The following is a 21,534-nucleotide window of genomic DNA, read 5'->3' as shown; positions in this document are numbered from 1 at the left end:
CACACACACAAACACGAGAGCCTGGCTGCGACGCAAGTTATTGAACTGCTCCACATTTTCTCGCATGCACTATATATGAGGCAGTTGATGGACAGCAGCACCCACAGTCACGTGTGCGGCGAGAGGCCGTCGCTATTCGCTGAGGGGCCCGGCGGGGAGGAGGGGGGGGGGGGTGGGGGGGTGCAGGATTGGCTCTGAGCTCAGACCATTGAAAGCAGAAGGCTTCTCCATTGAATGGCTGCCGCTGTGTGAGTGGGCGGAGTCTGAGTGACACTGTTGGAAGAAAGAGGGAAAAAAAAAAAAAACAACAAACCTCAACATCCTGAGAATTTATTTATTTATTTATTTATTTTCTCTTATTGGAGCGTTAACTGCCGCGGTCACACCGTGTGGAGTTGTATATGAAGAGCTGAGACCATAGAGGTGACTTCTGCGACCAGACACTCTTCGCTGATGAAATCCTCCATGAATTTTCACCGTCGCTAAAACGAGTTATCAGTGAAGGGTTGGAAAGCGGATAGCTTTGTCTTTTTCTTTTTTAAAATGCTCTTTTTACAAGCATGCGTCGTGTTCGTTAAAGTGTGTCGTTCATGCCGGAGCACTTTTCATGTCGAGTTTGAAGGAAATTTGCTCTATTTAAAGCAAAACTTGACGTTGAACGTCTCTGAAGATGTCAGAGTGTATTTCTTGTCATTGATGAACGGCTCGTTTTTTTCCAACTCTGAAAGGGCTTCTCTTTATGTAATACTATAAAGAAATGGTAGAATTGTGTCATAATGTGGAGGGAAAATCGACTATTTCATGTTTTTTTTAAGGTGGTGGGGGTCTGTGGCTCCCCATATCGTATGTCATTTCCATCCATGTAATTACTAATACACAAGAAAAATTACATTTTATGCACTTTTGATGTATATGTTCATCTGTTGAAGGATTCCCTTAAGCAGATTTAAGATAAGATAAGATCGGACTTTACTCGTCCCACATGGGGTAAGTTATTCATCACTCCTGCTAAATAGAAAGATTCTTGCTCGGTTTTCAACCAGCACATCAAAAATTATGTCAAAAACCCACACTGCTACAATATATCAAGCATTTCACAGTAATTTCCTAGTTTTATCATGAATATGTATATTCATTCCAACCATTGGACACTATAACACCATGATAGTCACAATTTCTATTTCTGTCTTCAACAATTCTGTTTAAATATCATTCAGATAGGAATTAACAATTTCTAAAATGATGACTTAAAGCAAGTTATTAGTTTTTTATTTCCAGAGTTTTACTCTTTCTAAATGTAACTCGAGAGCAGGGATCCAGCAACACACCGCAGTAAGTCATCGACTAAGACAAAGCTGTCGAGAAACAAATTGGTGAAATTGATTGGATGAATTTATGTATTTTCTTTGTTTCATATTAAAAATTGGACTAAAACACTCTCATATTTTGATTAGTAAAACTATAGTTCACATTCAGAATTTCATGACAAATATTGAATCCATCATTGGACACAAGAATACATTTCTGCTTTCATTCCCAAAGTTTTCTCTTCAGATATGATAGAAATCTGAATTTTGTCCATAAAATATGCACGTAAAGCACACGAGCCCGGAAATGAATTGCAGCAAGTCGTCGACATATCGAATGCGGCCAGCTGGAATTGTTGACACTGAATGGGAGAATTTACCTGCTTTCATTGTCTTATATCAGCTTTATGTGGAATGCAAGATTTCTGTTTGCAAAAAGGGACTTCAGTTACTTAAAACACAACATTTTTCTATCAAACTATTTCAGATGATCTGAAACACAAACTCGTATTCACAGTACTTTTATAATTTAGCTCCGTATTTTCATCACAAATACAGATTTTTCCTCCAATTTGATTCAAATCAGACTTTTTAGTCCATTAAGATCAAATCAGTTTGTTTTTTTAAAACTTCAATGCAGCTATATGAATTATAGTCACATTATTCATTACACTCAATTCTGATGATTTACATGGAAATTTGACCTCTTATGTAAGCAGGTTTTCTTTTTGTCTTAACAGTCCAAACATTGTTTGAAAATTGATTAGCTATGGCAAAAACAGTTCTCGGTTCAATCGCAGGTTCCAAGTCGTATCTTGGTCAAGCTCGAGGACGATTCACCGAGGCAAATGAATCATTTCCACTCTATCTCATGTTGTAAACGGTCACATCACATCACAAAAAATACGATGCTCAGTGTACCGAAATGTATAAAATATGAAAGGCTGGGGGGGAAAAAAATGGGAAAAGAGGTCATGACGCATGGTATTAATGAGCCCCGATAATCCGATGTCTCCCGCATAAACAGGCAGATTACCCCGTTTTAACCAACCAACCTTGAGCGCGTGGAAGTGTATGTGTGTGTGGTTATTTTGTAGCAGCAGTGTAGGTTAAATAAAGAATTTAAAAAAAGTGTACGGTGGTGCGTGATGATGGCGCTGTGCTCTGGTGCGGCACTTATCAAATTGGAGGCTGCAGACTTATCAACATATGTGTCCTGCTGCCTTCAGATGGCTGCAGGGATTTCATGAACCGGAGAGGCTTTTCATCCACTGTGGAGCAGCTGTGGACAACAGATACTGGGGGAAAAAAAAAAATAAAAGATCTCTTTCATTTATAGATAAATTCAGGTTGAAGGAGGCTCTTCTTCTTTAACCACAGTAAAAGTTCTTTCTGATGCAGATTCAAACGCGTACAGTCCTGGAATGTTTATTTTCATAGATTCTTCAAGGATTTATGTCAGTTTGCAGCTTTATTGTGGTATTTCTGCGTCACCAGACAATATTTCTCCTCGGTGCGGCAAATCGTGAAGAACTTTCCCCATTAAATGGAACCTCCCACTGGTTTTTGTCTCTACAACTCCTCCTGCTCCTCATCCTCATGACAACAAAATACCACAAAGACCTGTTGGGAAGTGGATTTCATGAAAGTACTAACCTTTCAGAGTATTGCTCTCCCGTCCCGGCTAAATTAAGTGACCAGCCGTCATAACCCGTGACAAAATTGGAACGGTATTAGATGGATGCAACGTTTTCAGCTTTTGAAGCGGGAATGTGTGTGATTAGTTGGCAAAGTACTTAAATGTCTTCCTGTTAGTCGGGAATAATAGTTGGTTTAAAAAAAACAAAAGAAAAACACTTGGTTTAAGCTGCTTAACTGTCATGCATCCACCTGCCACTAGTCGGGGTGACAGAGCATCACATAGACTGTAGTTAGAAATAGCTTTGTTTTTGAGACTCTCGTCTTTCCTTTTTTCTATCACTCTCTCCTTTTTTCCTTTCTTTTTTCTTTTTTGAGATGCCTCAGTTTCACATTTCCATCTCGTCAAGACTCTCGTCTTTCCACCGTGGTACTCCGTAGCGGCTCCCTGAAGCTTTCTGCAAATTATACATAAACATTTTATCCTATATTTTCATTTACATAAGAGTCATGTTCAAAAGTAAAAAAAAAAAAAAAATCCTAAAACAGCTTAGAAAAAAGTAAAATTACTAGAATTTTTATGAAAAAATTTTAAGAATTCGGTGAAAAAACATGCATAACTGCTTAAAAATCAGTCTAAAATAGTCACGACTGCTAAAATGTCAATAGTCAAAAATGTAAATGTCAAACTGCTTAATCGGGTGCTAAAACAGCTGAAAATGTAATGAAATGTTTCCCCATTGTTAACTGTCAAAATTTCAGAAATGCAATACAAGATAGTATTTTTACATATATTAAAACCATATATGAAACCCAAGGGGATTAACACAGTAAAGTATTGGTATAATTGTTGCACAAAATGAAGACTGCTGCTGCTCGCCACGCTAAGTCCAATCTGTTATCGTTTACCCTGAGACACCGTGATCCCGTTCAGAGACGATAACGCAGCTCGTCACGACAACGACCTCCAAACTCCTGCTTCAAGGAATTTTTGTTAAAGACCGAAGCTTCAAGAAGTTAACGGAATATGGCGAGCCTACAGATTTTTTGGTATTCTGTAAGGAAACGCTCGGGGGGGAAACTACAGGCGTATGTCGGACCCTGCTGCTGCTCTGTGAAGAATAAAGTCAAATACTGACGATGAACATCGGTCTGGTACGTGATCAGAGACTGAACGTCGGTCAGGGCCAAGTATGTACGCTGGTACCTAATGCTCTGAATCTTGGCATGTGTGAGGCGACAAGGATACGTCTGATGAAACTTTCACCGTCTTTTTGTTGAAAACAAACATACTTTTGGAAGTTTTCAAGACAGTGTGTTCGGAGGATGAAATGGTAAAATGAAGTAAATGAGCTTAGATTTGTGAGTAAGACCAGAATTTATTTGACTATTGATGCCGTTTTCGACATTTTGACACTGGTAAAAAACTGAACGTGTAAACGTGAACGTGTAAAACTGATCAATTGATCTGATTCATGTCGTCGAAATTAGCTTTAATGACTTCATTTAAAAATGTTAATTTGATCTAGATTGGTGTATTTTTGTTGGGTATTTTCAAGCATAGCCTGGGCTGGATCAAATATACCGATTTGTATGCTAAATGCACCAATTTAACTAATCTATTATCTTAATCTTTAGTGAGGCTGAAGTAATGAAAAGAGTCCTGCTGAAACATTGAGATTAAAAATTGTGTAGCTTTTATGAAAATATAGTAATTGTATGTTTAGATTGTGATCAGTTTTTCATTTTTATGAGTTTTGTTTTTTGTCTAAGAACTTTTGTCGATTGTCATTTTACGGTCACCAATACGCCTCACATGCATGTTTTTGGACTGTGGGAGGAAACCAGAGTGTATTTTATTTAAGCCTGAATTCCAATATATTGTCTTCAGTATTCTTTAATTGGTTCCAAATTCCGTTGACTTGGCAAATGCGAAAAATCCGTCTGACCATTTCAGCTCAATATATTCCCAATGTTTAGTGTTTTCTCTCTATGATTTAGTTCCGATTAGTCGATCAGCCCTTGAGAATAGTTTAGAATATGAATTTTTTCATTATTCACTTTATAAAAGTAGACATCAAGTGTTTTTGTGTCTTGCTGTCCTCCAGGAAGAGTCTTTCTCTTTCCTTGAGTAGAACAATGTATATTGGCAGCCGTGTTCACATAATCAATAGAAAGCAAAGTGATTTCCAACAATGTGGCTCACAGGTTTAGATCTGACTGATGAAATAAAGTTTTTGTTAGTATGACTTTAGTGTTGGTTTTATCTGGTTTGCTGTTTATATGTACTTGCATGTCTAGTTAGATCTGTGTGTGTGTGTGTGTGTGTGTGTGTGTGTGTGTGTGTGTGTGTGTGTGTGTGTGTGTGTGTGTGTGTGTGTGTGTGTGTGTGTGTGTGTGTGTGTGTGTGTGTGTGTGTGTGTGTGTGTGTGTGTGTGTGTGTGTGTGTGTGTGTGTGTGTGTGTGTGTGTGTGTGTGTGTGTGTGTGTGTGTGTGTTCCCCCCTTCCCCCTGGGAGATGACGGCATTGCGAGGCCTGGAGCGCGGCCAAGTGCTTTCATTCACACCTGATTAGATCACTCTGACCTGGATAGCACGCAGCGCTTCGCGGCACGCTGCCGCGCAAGCTCTTTTGTTTAGCCTTTAACAGAATAGCCCTTCGCCTCGCCGTCACGCTGGGACAATATTAAAGGGGATATCGGCACGGCGGCGCCGATCCACCCCGTCCGATGTACAACTTCCTCCTGGTTCACTCACCCTGAATTCAGACCGACACGTTTCCCACCACTCCAAGTTAAGAACTCACTTCCCTGTCAGGTCCGACTTAACAGGAACTCCCGCGGTACAGGTTTGTTGGCGTTTAACGCGTCTCGCTGTTTCTGCTGTCAGGCTTAATACCGGAGATGCACGGATTATAAGAAGAGGATGAGTCGCTTTCCTGAAAGGACAACTTCGAATGAAAACTTGCAAAGATGCAGAGCCGTTCTATCTGGATTAGTGCGATTTGAGTTTGTCGTCGCTATAACGGCCCTCCATTGTGTTGGCACTGTTTCCTGAAGTTGCGTCAGTTATTGCAGCACGTCCTCATGCGATAACGATTTTTATGAGTGTTTCTCGGCGCCCACTACAACACTGATTCCCAACCCGGAGTCAGGGACCCCCGTCAAAGGGGGGAGGGGGTTTCCGGAGATCACATGAGGGGCCTGAGGCTTCGCCCGCTCTGAGGTTGCAGAAGTCAGATGTGCACGTGTTAAAGAAAACCAGAAAGACACATCTTCTACAATCTAATGCAGACATGGGGAAACTGCCCAGGGCTTTTATTTAGGGGGATGTTATTGCAAATCAGCGATCAGAGAGCGGATCCAAAGGCTTTATTGGAAGTAATCTGAAGGGTTGGAATCATACAGGGACGAATTCTCATCGGTAGAAAAGTAAACGGGAAACATCCTCTCACTGGTGGAGCGACTTGTATGGGCGTTTGGTTAATACAGTTTTAGGCCATCCATCCATCCATCCGTCCGTCCTGGAGCTCCCTAAATAAAATGTGTATTATGGTACTTCGGTCCATTTTCTATGCCATAGAATCTGTACCCCTTGTAATTTATTTATATTGTAGTACCTGTAACACAGAAAATGTGCCCCCTCTATTGTCACCATCAAGTAGTACCATGGTCTTGAAGAACATCTGCAAGCACTTTTAACCCGTTGTCATTCTTTAGTAGTTTATCTATTATGAAATTGTCATTCACTACCAATTGTATTTTTCTTGTGTGTTCATATTTATTTATGTCGTTAAAATGTATTAACATTTCAGTACAAATATCGAGGGGGGGGGGGGGGGGGACTTGGACCACTTGGAATCTGGATCTAAAACCAAAAAAAAAAGCAAATAAGATTGTCAGTATTTTAGGTGCCGATCCAATTCTTTGCTGCTATGTTGCGCTGAGGCCTCCAAACACGTTTACCTGTTAGCTACATGCTATTAATATGTTGCCTCCAGAATTGGCGTTTTTAAGAGAAAATGAAATGTTTAAATACGATGATGAAACCAAAAAAGGTACAGATTTTGTCTCGCATGTACTTTATTTAGACGTGTTTTTTATTAACCGTTTATTGTATTTTACATTTTCTCAGTGTACTTGGGTAGCACTTAGCGTTAGCCCCCAGGCTTCATGCTAAGCGAAGCTGAAAACTTTTTCTCTGCTGGAAAATCTTCCGTGTTTCTCCAGGAAATAAGAAGTTGTAAGAAAAACTGGAACAGAGTTTGTTGTTGATAAAAGCAGCAATTTCACACCGGTGTTACTTTTATTGCTATATATTTTTTATTTATTTAGTTAGTTAGCGTGACTGTGGCTCAAATCGCGTCTCCTCCCCGAACGCCGGGCCGTGTGTCTTTACATTAGCATGTTGCTCGCTATCGAACGCGGCATCTCGGCGAGGGATCAGCTAATTATGCTGGCGGCCCTTTTTCTCTAAAACACCTCTTTGTTGTGCTAATTCGCTCTCTGTGATAGCATCTCTACCCATAACCTTCTCCGTGTGCACAGATAACCTGGAAGGGGGGTGGAGCGGTGTATGTAGGGCGCAGGCGGCGGGGCAGTGGGGGGTGGGGGGCTGTTGTTGCAGCGTGTCCCGCAGCTGTGCCTACGATGACAAGCCTGTCCTCAACCTGCCCTCCGCCAGACTAAACACAACTTTACCTGCAAGCGCTTCCTGCCCGCCGTCCTTTTCCGCTCTTCTCTCTTTTCTTTTGTTTTTTTTGTTTGTTTGTTTTTTGGTTTTAACGTCCCGCGAGTTTCTGGCCGAGGACGCTCGGGAGATGCTCGGGAGATGCCCGGTCTCTCGCTGCGTGGCGGGCGCCGCGGTTAAAGCGGCTCCCTGTTTGCAGTGCGATTCGGTAGGTTGGCCGCTCGCCCGATGTGCACTGGCCTGACTGACTGAATCCACTCAACCAGGTTTTTGTGCCCGTAGCAGTTCTGAGGGAGTCATGCTTGATCTTTCTGGGCCACATGGAAACTAGGTCACTGTGCTGTGCTGTCACTCCTGCTTCGCTCTCTCTCTTGTGTGTGTGTGTGTGTGTGTGTGTGTGTGTGTGTGTGTGTGTGTGTGTGTGTGTGTGTGTGTGTGTGTGTGTGTGTGTGTGTGTGTGTGTGTGTGTGTGTGTGTGTGTGTGTGTGTGTGTGTGTGTGTGTGTGTGTGTGTGTGTGTGTGTGTGTGTGTGTGTGTGTGTGTGTGTGTGTGTGTGTGTGTGTGTGTGGTATAAATCTGTAAAATAGGGCTTTTACATAAGGATGGGGATGGGTTCCACAGATATGCAGTACTGCTGTTGCGGAGATTCTCTCAAACTGCAGCACAGCCTCTTCCTCTTCGTCCTCCTCCTCCTCCCGTCGATGCCACACTTGGGGGAGAGCGTGATAGAAAGAAACAGAAGGACAGAGAGAGCGAGATGAAATTCTCATCCTTGGTTCAGATCCCTAAGAACGCTTGGGAAGGCAGGATCTTATTATCACAGCAAATTTGCAATGTGCAGAGTGGAGGAGATTAGATGCGTCTTGCCTTTGAAGTGTATTTTCCGACCATTGTGCGATGGCAAATTCCATCAAGTGTTGGAGGGAGCCGTGATAAGAAGCACGGGTTATGAATGCTGCGGCATTAAAAGCCCGTCATTTGAGCAATAAGATGAAACACTCCCAAACTCCTGGCTAAATGAAAAAATATTTCCCCTCATTTCAGCACTGTCATTCATCGGCGTGTTGTGGAAAAGCCACGGATACTGAAATAACAAGGTGCTTCGGGTGGCCGGGGTAAATGTGTCAAGATGTGTGGATGGGGGATTACGCCGTTTGTTGATGATGGGGTGTTTGCTTGAGGGGAATAAAAAAAAAAGGAAAGAAAAAAGGAAGGAGCTCCTGTACCGATTCGTTACCAGTCTAATGGCTGAAGTCGGATTTTCTCCAAGGATTTTCTTGGTCAGGCCGGATCTTGATGATGTTGATCACCTCTGGTAGAAATCCATCAGTGGTCTCGAACTTAGACCAGCTTCAGGGCCACGACTGGTAATGTTATTGGAGGCACCACTTTAGTGTTTGACGAATTTCAAAAAGAATGCAAGACTGCAAAGGGGTGCTTTGTTTACTTCTGCTGCTGCTTGTTCTGGAGAAAAAAAAAAAGGCTTTTATTATACGACTTGCAAAATTCTATTTGTGTGCAGACTTACTGAATAAAACGACAACCAAATGATATTTTTGACATCAAGCTTTGACCTTTATCTTTAATTGAACAAATCATGTCGTTTTACCTCCTATTTAAACAGATTTAAGCCCCATTTATGCGACGTATCGAGTGAAAATGCACGTTTTGCGTTTTCGTTTCAGAAAAGTTTTACATTCGCTTCGGTTTTCCTTTACATAGAAGTCCATGTAGTTTGCCTGCCAGCAAAGAGTTGCTGTTTGATTTTTTTTTTTAATGTAATCATACACACACATACAGCAGAGAACAATGCGCTGTAAACATTAACAATGGCAGTACGCGGACATTCGTATGAACGGATGACCAAGTGGAATTGTTATTACGGTGACTGTCAAAATAAAACTACCAAGTCCCAGGAGGATATGGACTGGGAGTCATGACACTAGAGGGAGCCAGTTGTGGTGCCGTGGTGCGCGTGAGCAGTGGCAGCATTTCAGAAAAGTTGCATTTTTAACACAGTTTCCACTGAATCGAAGTCTGAGCATATTCAAAAAGTTCCACCTTGGAAGCCATTTTCCAAAAAGTTGTGTTCTCAGTGGCTCCGTGTCAAACGATTCCCAAGACGCAATGAAAGTTTTCTGTTTTCACTTGAAAGCGTTGTCATGTAAACAGGGCCTTAATTAGCCTAAATCAAAACAGGAAATGGTCTATATTTCAAGTTTTATCTTTTTTTTTTTTTTTTTTCTTACAGAGCTTGAATAGCTTTGTACAGTAATTCGGGACTGTGACGGTTTGGGTATATTAAAATTTTTTTTCCTTCTTGACGTATTTTCTCACAACATGCAATGAATTGAAGCGTTTGGATTGGAGACCTTCCGGTGGAGTCTGAGATGCTGAACGTTGTCTCGCACCGGAGCAGAAACGAGGTGTTTTGGGGAAACTTCAGAGCGGAAAACAACTTAAGACGGGGCTCGGGTTTCAGGCCGCCTCGTCGTGTCCTTCTCAGCTCTCTGACCTTCACTTTGAGCACTGCGGCTCGGAGGGGTAGGGTGTCGGGGCGAGGCCAGCGGGGGTAACGCCAGCGAGCAGCAGCGTCATCACAGTGACCGCGCTCTCAGCCTTCCCCCCTCCTCCCTGCTTCACCTCCTGCCCTCCTCGGGGGGCTGCAGGGTGAAAGGACCTCTCCGGGGGTGGGGGGTGGAGTGGGGGGGCGACCTGGCTGAGGAGTGACATCCCCCCCAAGTCTGGGGCCTCAGATCCTGTTGCAGCTTCAGACCAAACACAAACAGCGAGGAGCTGCTGGAGGTGTCTCAACACGCCGGGACACACACGCTTTCCTACACTCGCTACGACTTTGTCTTATTACTCTCTCCTCTTTGACATCAAAGAACGTTGCAGTCTACGTTTGCAATGGCAAAAAAAAAAAAGCTGAATAAATCATTTATTAAATGGTAATCATCTAGATTTCCATTATTTTTTTTTTCATCCTTTTAAATTTTCATTCTCTCTTTGATCCTGAGTGCACGTTGGTGTGATGCTTCAGCTGCGTCTAGTGGCTGTAAGTCTGTGGGTGAGCTCATCAGTTTGCTGTGCATGTACCAGTGCAGAAAAAAAAAATAATGCGAGAGACTCCATTGCTACGTATACATGCACTTACGTAAAGGTTATTGTCTTTCTGCAGTGATCCGGTTGATCGAAATGTGTGCGAAAGTGAATTTTTCATACATTTTTCTGAAGTGTAGTTCAAGATTAGATTATAAATCTATTCTTGGTATTTATGAATAATTGTCATTGAATGGGGAAATTATCAATTAAGGCCTTTTTTGGAGCACTGTACCTCTCAGCAGTAGTGGATGAAACACTTTAAACTTTAACTTAAAGGGGTCATATTACGCAAAATTCCCTTTTTAATGATTTTCTATCAGTAATAATTGTCCTCATACCTGGAATGACGCCCCAGAAGTGAAGACAGTCTGTCCTCTCTCTCCCTGGCTTGTTTCAGGTTTTAAAAAGTGTGTTGCTCCAACCAGCCAATCAGAAATCAAACCCTATATAGTGTCATCGGGGGTTTAGCCAATCCCAGTCAAGGTAGGCTCTCCCTTTGACTCCTCCCACTATTAGGCAGCTCTGCTCTGGCACATGGCACCACGAGAGGAAGTACTTCCTCCTCTTCCCAAGATGGGCGTGTGTGGGCGGAGCCAGTCCAGCTCACACAGACGCAGCAGATTCTGAATGCAGCTCCTGTGATCCAATATTCAAAGTGCAATAATCTTTTATTACAATGTTTGTGGACTAATGCGAGAATGTGAAAGTGTTGAAGAGCTGTTTATTATGACCCCTTTAAACTCAAGCATCGCTCACACAACCTATCAAGTGAAAACATATTGTTTGTGTTTCAAAAAGGTTTTGTGTTTAGACGGCAACATTTTGGAAAAGATGTCAGTTTATATGAAAAAGGCGCAAATGCTGAAAACAATGGGATCTGAAAGACCCATCTAAATCCTGAGTGTCAATGATCAGGCCCGTGGGCCGAAACGGGCCCAACAAAGTGTTCAAATCAGGACGTTGTAAAAAAATCCCAAAGAAAACATTAAAGCAAGTGCTATTTCTAATTCATTCACTCTGGATTTTGATGTTTTTTTGTTTTTGAAAACTAGCCCTTAATTGCTAGTTGGGTAGCATTAGCATCACAGTCATGCTCTAAGGTGACGTATTTGGAGGAGAAAAGAAAAAGCGACAAGGCTGCAGAAACTGTTTTCCCTGCACTTGATATGCAGAGTCAAGTGGTGTGTGTTACCTATTTGCATGCACTGGGAGAACGTGCAAACTCAAGAAGGCCTTAAAGCTCTCTGAGGTCTTTCCAGCCTCTTATTTGTGTATAACCGACCAATGAATAAGATAGAACCAACCCTGATGGTATATTTTCAGAGTGAACTTGCCGCACCGACTCACCGTTGTCCCTGATTGGATCAGTAGATTTTGCTGCTCACTGATGAGTCACAGAACGCCGCTTTCAGCCTCGTTTGTGATTCACGCTGCGTTACTTCCTCATTAAAAGCTTAGAAAGCAAGGAGCTGCAAAAACAGCCCTAATCTAATAATTCAGTTGTAAATAAGAGGCTGCTGAGCGGCTAGCCTCGTGTGCGGGGCTTGTTCAGGCTAGTTTTGTACTCGGCTGAATGCAACCAAGGAGATGGGCAAGAGACCCCGAGTACTGCGAAGACGTCCACCATCCGGAAATAGGAATAGACAAATCGTTCAATTGCTGCACGTTAATTAATTTAATGCTGAAAAATACCCCACATGAATACTTTTGGAAAAAGTTTCTTTTATATAAACCCATTGGTTAAAAAACAAAAGCTACTCAGCCTGACGATACAAACGTAACCTATGTTAACTGAAAGCAACTAGTATTTCTAAAACTCGGAAGGAAATTGGTTTAAAATATAGGCTCATTATCAAAGGCACTGACCCTTCAAGGCTCTCTTTTAGCTCATGTGTTTTATTTTCTGCGACACGGTGCAAAGGGGTTTTGAAAAACTTGGTCCCAACACCAAGTTGTACCTCGGCCACAATGTGTTTCATTACTCACATTCTGTAAGTCATATACGTACACCACCAGTGCCTTCAGGAAATAAATCAAGAAAAATAATCAAACTGTTGTTCTGGTAGCAGAGGAAAACCTTACTTTGACCTCTTTGGGGAATCTGCACTACTTTGGTGCAGCGCTAATGTGTTTGTAATCGGCCCTGTAGCTCGTAGTACCAATTACATAGTGAGTGCGGTAGAAAGATTACTGATACATTCATTATTTTACAAAGACTGTCCAAGAACCGCTCACTGTACGACGGAAGAGCAAAGATTTGAAGCCACAGATTCAACCACACCTGTCTTTTGTCTGGGATGGCATGTACCTTCAATTACTGGCATTTGAAAGATCCCATATTATGCTAAGTTCACTTTCTAATGGTTTTTAATAGTAATGTGTTAAAACCAGAGAGTGTTTATGTCCCCCTACGACATCATGAAGGGAGAATCTCTGAGCACACGTTCGCTAAAAAGTGGAGCAAGCAAGTGAGGAAGATGAGAGACAGTCTTCACTTCTGGAGCCTCTGACAGAGATTTTCCCTTCATGATGTCATAAGGGGAAATCACTGCTGTCTCTGGCAGTGGATACCCACTTTGACCCCCCCAACCCACTTTTAGACCGACTGAAATTAATGACCAAGGCTGGATTTGGGGAAATTCACTTTAAATACAATGTTGTTGGACCTCCGACACCTGTGTAAAAGTGTTGAAAAACTGTGTAAAGTGGGCCCTTTAAGCTTCAGTCTGTCAACCCAACACATCTTCCTAAAATATTCTGTGGAACTCCGTCACAACCTCAGATTAGACAAGTGAAGCCAAACACTGGTGTACACACTCCCCTTGAATTGAAAGCGATGGAACGTTTCCAGGGTCTACTCTAGATTCTAGAAGTCTGTTCATGGTTGTATGACCAAAGAAAACACAGCGCCATCTAATGGCCTGGCATGCAAACTACAGTGTATTCTGGTGTCGTGAATGTCGCCGTCTAAACATGAAACTTCTGTGAAACAAAAACTAAAAAGCGATGATCTTTCCAGTTGATTGCTCTCATGTAAACAGGACCTCAGTCTGACATTGAAACCTCTTTGTGATTTGTGACCTGCCACCCAGGGGGTGGGGAGGGTCTAAAGCGTGCGTTAGACGATGGATGGCTGGGTTTCCTTACGTGGCATTAACCGAAACCTCACACTGCTGCTGAAACATTCAGATGATTTTTTTTTTTGGAGGGGAAGCCTTCCCACACTGAGTCTGGTTGAAGTATTTTTAGACTACAGAGACTAAATGGAAGTCTGGAAAGAAGACTTCTGATACCCCCCCCCCCCACATTTCTGCTCCCGTCTTACTTCCTCTGTCTCCGGATTGGCTCGGCGGGTCCCTTTAAGGATTGCTGGAAGTTTATCTCAGAGGATAAATGTAAGAGTGATGTTTAGTGTTTCCTCGGTCATGTGGTGTAAATACAGTGTCTGCATCATTAAAGGCTTCATGGACTGTTTTATATATGAAGGCTTAATGTCTCCGCGCTGACAGCTAACTGATTCCTCCCAGGTGTTTCTATCTCTGCCTCCATATGTGTGCGTATGGATGCGTCGCCCGATCCGTCTGTTTTCTTGTTGAAGTGGAACTATGGCGGCGCTGTATGCGCATTCACAAGGGCCCCCATGCACGGAATAATTCATTTGATGCTTTGATAAGTGATAATGGACCCTAGTAAGGTATAATTCATATGCCCCAGATCTCTTCAGAGACTGTATGGCTTCCACAGTGTCCCACCACCTCCTTGAGTACCCCCCCCCCCCCCCCCCCCCCCCCTTTCAAGACACTCGTCTGGTTGAAGAGGGTCCATTTATTATTTAAATCCTTCCATAATTCATCCATTCCCCACCAATAGCCCTCCGCTGCTCATTCTTCATCCCGTGCAAATTAGCATGAGCTCTGCGAGCGAACGTGTTGGGAAAAAAAAACAGGGAACGTAAGCAAGCAGAAAGCGAGAGGAGATCCAGCGGAGACGGCTCGCTGCTTATTCCCGCAGTTCTCGGCCGTGATGTGATGCCGTGTGACATATTGAGTCTAATTTGTACCCTAAAGAACCAAACAGCTGTGGCCTATTTTGTTTAGCTGTCGTCGGGGTGATGTCACCGTTTCTGCCTCGTAAGGCTGCGTTGGCTCTCGGCGCTCGGCGTGAGGATGTCAGGAGCATTTGGCCGAGCCGCTGACGAGGAGGGCAGGGGTTGTGTTTGCCTTCAGATTAATCTGATAAATCAACGCAGGCGGTTGTGTGCAGTTTTTTCCAGACATCCATTAAACAGTGTTAAATATTCACACGTACCCTGTTGCTATATCTGTTCTGATTTATTTATTTTTTTCATATAATATTAGTTTAGCTTGAGCTGTGTGATGGCGTCTCGGGGGAAGAGCCACGATGTCGCAACGATACAAGAATTCCTTTTGTTTTTTGTTTTTTTTGGCAGACAAGATTTCTAAGGTATTTTAAGTTCAAATTAGATCTAAAAACACCATTTTTGAGCTTCGGTGGTCAACAAATTTTGATTAGATTACATTCTTTGAGGTAAATCTTCACCGTCAGCTATGGCACATTAATGGTGTTACTGAACAGCGATGAACAAACACAAACTCTGATTAGTCGACCAATCTGAAGAAGGAAAGTGCAAAGACAAGCGATGAACTCTTGCACAATTTATAGTTAGTGTTTCAAACTTGTTCCAAGAAAAAGTTGTGTTTATTTAAAATCCTTTGTTGTGCAGTGCGCCGAGCACATTGTATTTCAGGATAAACATATTTCCAATAACTTCCTGAAGCTTTTCCTTCAACTCCAGCCCCATTTACGTATCATTTTTGCATGTTTGTTTCAGAAAGGTTTGGTGTTTCCATGGCAACATTTTTGAAAACAAAGTCTGTTTTCATGGAAATGGCAGAAATGCTAAAAAGTCCCAGGAGAATCTGGACTGGGAGTCATCACACTCTGGAGGAAACATTGCTCTGATTGTCCATCTACTCAGCATGTGCAGAAGAGCGAGGTCCTCGGGCCGTGGTGCACACGAGCAGTAGCAGCGTTTCAGAAAAAATGTTTTCCTCATTCACACGACGACACGAGTCGGAACTTAACGAAGTTGTTGTATAAACAGAGTCTAATTGAAATGGAAGCAGCTCATTGTGTAATTATCGGCATTATCTTCTCAGACCGAGCGGGATTACAGTGTCTCTGGGTAAATGATGTCATGTCGGATTGCGTGTGACTCGCCAACAGATTTTAGTTGGTTGTGATGGACCCTTTCTGTTTTTTAAAGGAGTCATATTATTCAGCTTTTCAACAATTTCATATGGTCTCATTAGTCCAGAAATAGTTTATCCAAACTTTATTGCCCCAAATCTAGCTTTTCCTTGATTTTCCTCCTTTTGAATATTGGATCATACGAGCTGCATTCAGAATCTGCTGTGTCTGTGTGAGCTGAACTGGCTCCGCCCACACATGCCCATCTTGGGAATAGGAGGAAGTACTTCCTCTCGTGGTGCCATGTGCCAGAGCAGAGCTGCCTGATTGTGGGAGGAGTCAAAGGGAGGGTCTACCTTGACTGGGATTGGCTAAACCCCCGATGACACTATATAGGGTTTGATTTCTGATTGGCTGGTTGGAGCAACACACTTTTTAAAACCTGAAACAAGCCAGGGAGAGAGAGGACATACTGTCTTCACTTCTGGGGCGTCATTCTAGGTATGAGGACGATTAGTACTGTTGGAAAACCAATAGAAAGTAAATTTTGCATAATATGACCGAATTAAGACTCAGTTTATAAAGGTAGCTTGTTTAATTTTTCCGTTTTTGTGACACAACATCTCGTAACTTCCTACAGAGCTGTCAATGGTTTAACCAACAAAGACCCCGATTACACGTTTTCATGTGAAAATAGAAAACTTGGGGGTCCGTCGGCACGGCAACGGTGCTGAGAGCCACGCAATAACGTTCCCTAGTGTTTCTGATGTCGACAAACAAGAGAAATAATTTTTTAATAGTTTATCGACAAAAACAAATGAAATTCCAGTGCAGTTTAACATCCAGGGTGATTTGTGTCTTCAGATCCACTTTTACTATTTTCATATGAGACTATCTGTTATTAAAAACTGTTGTATCATTAAGGAACCTTTGCACTCATTTTCTTTAAACATTCATTGAGAGTTATGACCACAAATAGAAATATTGAATCATATTTGACCATTTTCTTTAATCCAACTTGATTACTAGAGCTACAATTCACCAAACAAACAACCAAATTAGAATTTAAAACAAATGTTTTTTTTGTTTGTTTTAGTTTTTTTGAGAACTCCATGTGGCTGGATAATAAAATTGCCTTCAGGGCATCTTTTAATGGTCGAGACCTAAATGGGCATAGCCTCAAAAAAAATAAATCACAATATTTTCTCCCACTTTTTTCACCATGCGGCAGTGATGGATCATTAGAAATGGCACGGACAAACAAACAAATAAAAAAAAAAAGTTGACTATGGTGAAAGAACTGTGTATCGTCTGTTGGCTCAACAATCCAAAGTCCAGGTCCATAGTACACCTGGGCTATTTTAACTCTGGATAGTTTGTGTACAAAACAGATTTAAAAACTTGTATTTGTTCTATTAATTATTCCTGGGCTTGTTTTAGGCTTAAATACTTTCATCAGAATACATTCAGCTATTGTTAAAGAACTCTGAGCTCCGGCAGGTTTTAAAATGATTCCCTCCACCCTGAATAAGACAAAAAAAAAACGCCCCCACATCCTGTGGCGAGACAAACTGAGGAATGTGGTTGAGGTTTTGGGGAAAGAAATGTTTTCAGGGCCTCTTTTCCAGAGCCGAGTGGTCTAGTCTCAAGTCCCGGGTGATATTGGTGCATGTCAGCGTCCATTTTAGCTTTTTTTAATGGTGACTAATCTGTATGTGTGAAGTCTGGCTGATGTTTCAAAGGCTTGTGTTCATGCTCATATTTCCATCATAACTTCAAGGAAATTCTTGAACTTCCTTCACGCCTGCACCACATAAAAGTTTTATATGTCCTGTCAATAATGTTTGCTCATTTTAGATTGTTTTCTCTGAAAATTGCTATATTGAGAGGGCCATAGAAAGTCGTATTTAGACCTCATTTACGTGACGGTTCAAGTGAAAACGCATTTTTTTGCTTTTTCTTGTCAGAAAGGTTTCGCCATTGACACATCAACATTTTGAAAATGCTATCTGTTCATGTGGAAACGGCAGAAACACTGAAAACGATGTAGTTAGCGTGATGGGCCACTAGTGGGTGGTGTCACTACGGCCGTGGTGTGCAGTGCAGTAGCAGAGGTTCAGAAAAGTTCCGTTTTCACCCGTTTCCACAGAGTCGGCGTGTTTTCAAAAAGTTGTTGAAACAATGTCGTAGTCGGGCGATTTCATAAAGTTCCACTTTGGGAGCCATTTTAAAAAAAAAAAATTTCAGTGTCTCTGAGCGCCGTTGTCTTGTAAATGGACCCAAAATGTAATGAAAGTTTTGTGTTTCTATGGAAATAACCCCACCTAGAAATGTGTTTCCTTAAATTAAATACAAAAAAATGACAGCATCAGAACTTTTTTTTTTTTTTTTTTACAAAACTGAAAAAAACCTGTAAATAATTGCAAAGAAACACATTTAAAACATTTTTTTTAAATCAAGCCAATCCCGAAAATGTCTCCTTGTACAAAATGCAGTGAAAAGTGAAAATACCATGTACCATTTGCATCTTCCAATGAAAAAAAACATACAAACCAGCCTGCAAGAGCCTGAAATCCCGCTGTCATGAAAGCTATCAAACGAGCCTCTAAGCCTTGCCGCCAGGGCAAGTTTGTAAAAACACCCATAATGCAACAGTTATTGGAGTATTTTTGGGGGGGGGCAACATTTTTTCCCCTTATTTTGTACCAGAAGTATCATTAAAATTAGGCTTTATGCTTACATAGTTGTCATTTTGGAAGTAATTGTTTGTTTTTGTGAAAATACATAAATTTCCATGACATACCGTATAGTTCCAAATAGGAGAGCACTCCCCTTTTTCAAAGATGTGGAGCGCGCGAAGAAAGAACAAACCTCACTACTTGCAGTGGGTGCAAAAATGCAGAAAGTTAAAAAAAAGGTTTTCTTACTCTTAACACTGCTCCCCCTGGGGGCTGGAGACAAAGTTGCTACCCCCCCCTCCCCAACACCCTTAGTGGTTGTTGTGTAACAATTAAATAGTTATTGTGTCACAGAGCTCCTGTTTGAACTGGAGGGAAAAAGTACACAGCATTTCCTCCTCAACGAACTGAATAGCAACAAAAAGTGATGTATTTTCAACCAAGCATGTGTAAATTAGAAGCTGTAGTTTCTATTCTCAGAATGAGCGTCGGCGTAGCAGGTATTTTCCCGCACGGTGCTGCTCAGGAATCCCCTGCAGTGGCATTAGTTTGACACTGTACCTGGTGCAGTACGCATACCTGCTCCTTCCTGCAGGGCGGGCCTCGGCACGTCTCGGCTCGCCACGCAGACATAACATTACACGTGAAAAAAACACCACAGCCCCTCCGTCTAACACCGAGCCCGCATCCCACCGCTGCCGATCATGTATATTGATAAGACTTTCTGTACATCCAGATACAGGTAATCCAGGTGAGCGGACGATTCAAAGGGGGTTGCTGTACAGGAGGAGGCCTCTTGTGTTTTCACTAGTGACTAAACATTTTACAGTTTTCTTCAATCACTTTGATACTCCACTCAAATTAATTTACTTCTTTTTTTTTTTTTACTAATGTTTAAATGTTCCCGAGTAGTTGTTGGAACTCTTGGTTTATTTTTTTCTGAATTCGGGAGGTTATTATCACGTTCACACGACAAGTGAAAACACATCATTCTTGAAAACGATATAGTTTTTATGTTGGGCCACTAGTGGGCGCTGTTTGTTTTCGTAATGAAACCACACACACACACATGCAGCAGAGAACCGATTCGCCTTAAACATTACCAAATGGGGAACATGGATATTCTAGTGGACAGACTAGTGACTGTCAAAATAAAACTACCAAGTCCCAGGAGAATATGGAGTCATGACACTGTGGAGGAAACATTGTCCATCTACTGAGCATGTGCAGTAGCAGCGTTTCCTCTGTCGACGTGGAGAATGCGCCCGAGTTGCGTTTTCCCTCGTTTCCACGGAGACATAGTCGGAGCGTTTTCGAAAAGTTCTGCCTTGAGAGTCGTTTTCAAAAGGTTGCATTTTCAGTGGCTCCGATCACCGTCATGTAAATGAGATATTTTACGATTCCACTTCCATTTCTGGGGTCTGCTTAACGTTTAACGTTGGTTATCGGTTCTCATTTTGAAATCAAACCTGCCGCCGGGTTGAGACTCACACCGGAGCAGATTGAAAACGCCATCATTCATTCAAAGTTATCGCTGCTGCGTGTGCAAACCTTTCTGCATGTCGGTCGTACTTCCTCCTTTTTATTAAATATCAACTTTGCAAGTCGTTTTCGCCCCGGTCGTCGTCCTTTCTGCTGGTACGGAACCAAACTGTTGAGCGTCCGTGTCGCTTGGCTGCGCTGGTGAATGACGTCACCACGTTGTCTTGCTTTTGTAAGCGTGACGTCATTTGCGGCCACTGGAATTGAAACATTGAAACACTGTAAACAATAGGAAGGTTTAGCGTTTCCACTGGTCGTGTAACGGAGCCTAAACTCTTCACGCGGTTGGAAAAAAAAGCAAATTCCACTCTGATGAAACTTCCTTGAACTTTTAATATATATATATTATTTTTTTTTTGCTCCGCTCAGACTGTGCTCCTCCTCGCCGCGTCGTTACCCGGGCGGTGACACACTTTTTGGCGCGAGCTCCTTCTCCTTCAGTGACACTCGGTGGCATTAGCCGGGTTCAGACTGCTGACTCACTCACCTGCTCCTTCAAGCTTTGCCGCTTGCGAAAATCTCCTGCAGCCGCCAACTTCCACTAAAAGTTTTCTTCTCCCTATTACGTAAATATATTGCATATACTGTGTGCGTAGTATATAGTTTGAACGGATCGTTGTGAAGAAAGTCGAGGTTCTCGCTCCCCATGTCGCAGAGCCGTTCGGTGACATATGGAGATAATTCACTTCTTCCTACAAACGAACCCTTGTTTTGATGTTTAAGCTCTGATTCAAATGTTAGAAAGCTCAATAACCCTCATCTCATGCTAATATTCCCCCAACCTGGGAGGCGAGTGATGCCAACAGATGATCTTTTTTTTTTTTTTTTTTTTTTGATGGGTCACTGGTTTCCAGGCTGCATAATTAGATAACTTGCTCTGATTTCCATGAGTGCACAATAAACATGAGGTTTTACACAGTGATTATTTTGCCCATGCTCATTCAACCCATTTCGTTTTTACACCTCACCTCTCCTCCCGATGTTACTTGCTCCGGCTTCTCACCTGTTTCCCATCAGGAAAGTGACGGCTGTTGCTCAGGTGTGTTAACTGAAGCGCCGGAGAAGGATGCAGGCTGCCGGAGTGTTTGTCAGAGAAAACCAGTATGTCGACTCGGAACGTCTCACGAGTCTCACTCCTGACATATTTGAAGCTTTTATAGTTTGGTAAATATATCCAACCGCTGTTTGTCTTTACGTCTCATTGGTAAATATTACAAACACCCCGAGCCTTCACTTGAATGTCACACGAGAGGCGTCGCGAAAACGAGACAAAGTCAAAATGTGAGTTTGCAGGAGGCGGTAGTGCAAGTTGTGAACGTGTCATGGAAGCGGGGAGATGCACAAAACTGATTCTGAAGTTGATGT

The 21,534-nt window shown here is 42.3% G+C and overlaps 1 protein-coding gene across 1 annotated transcript in view; it reads left to right on the top strand.

Annotated features, from left to right (window-relative positions):
- The window catches only part of nr6a1a (nuclear receptor subfamily 6, group A, member 1a), a 140,448-nt gene that overhangs the window by 64,322 nt on the left and 54,592 nt on the right, over positions 1–21,534 (top strand). The gene's annotated exons all lie outside the window — the stretch shown is intronic.

Source organism: Lipophrys pholis (genome assembly GCF_963383615.2).
Source record: "Lipophrys pholis genome assembly, chromosome: 7".
Classification (NCBI taxonomy): Eukaryota; Metazoa; Chordata; class Actinopteri; order Blenniiformes; family Blenniidae; genus Lipophrys; species Lipophrys pholis.
Note: the sequence above shows the minus strand (reverse complement) of the source record. Positions and strands in the feature narration are given on the sequence as shown.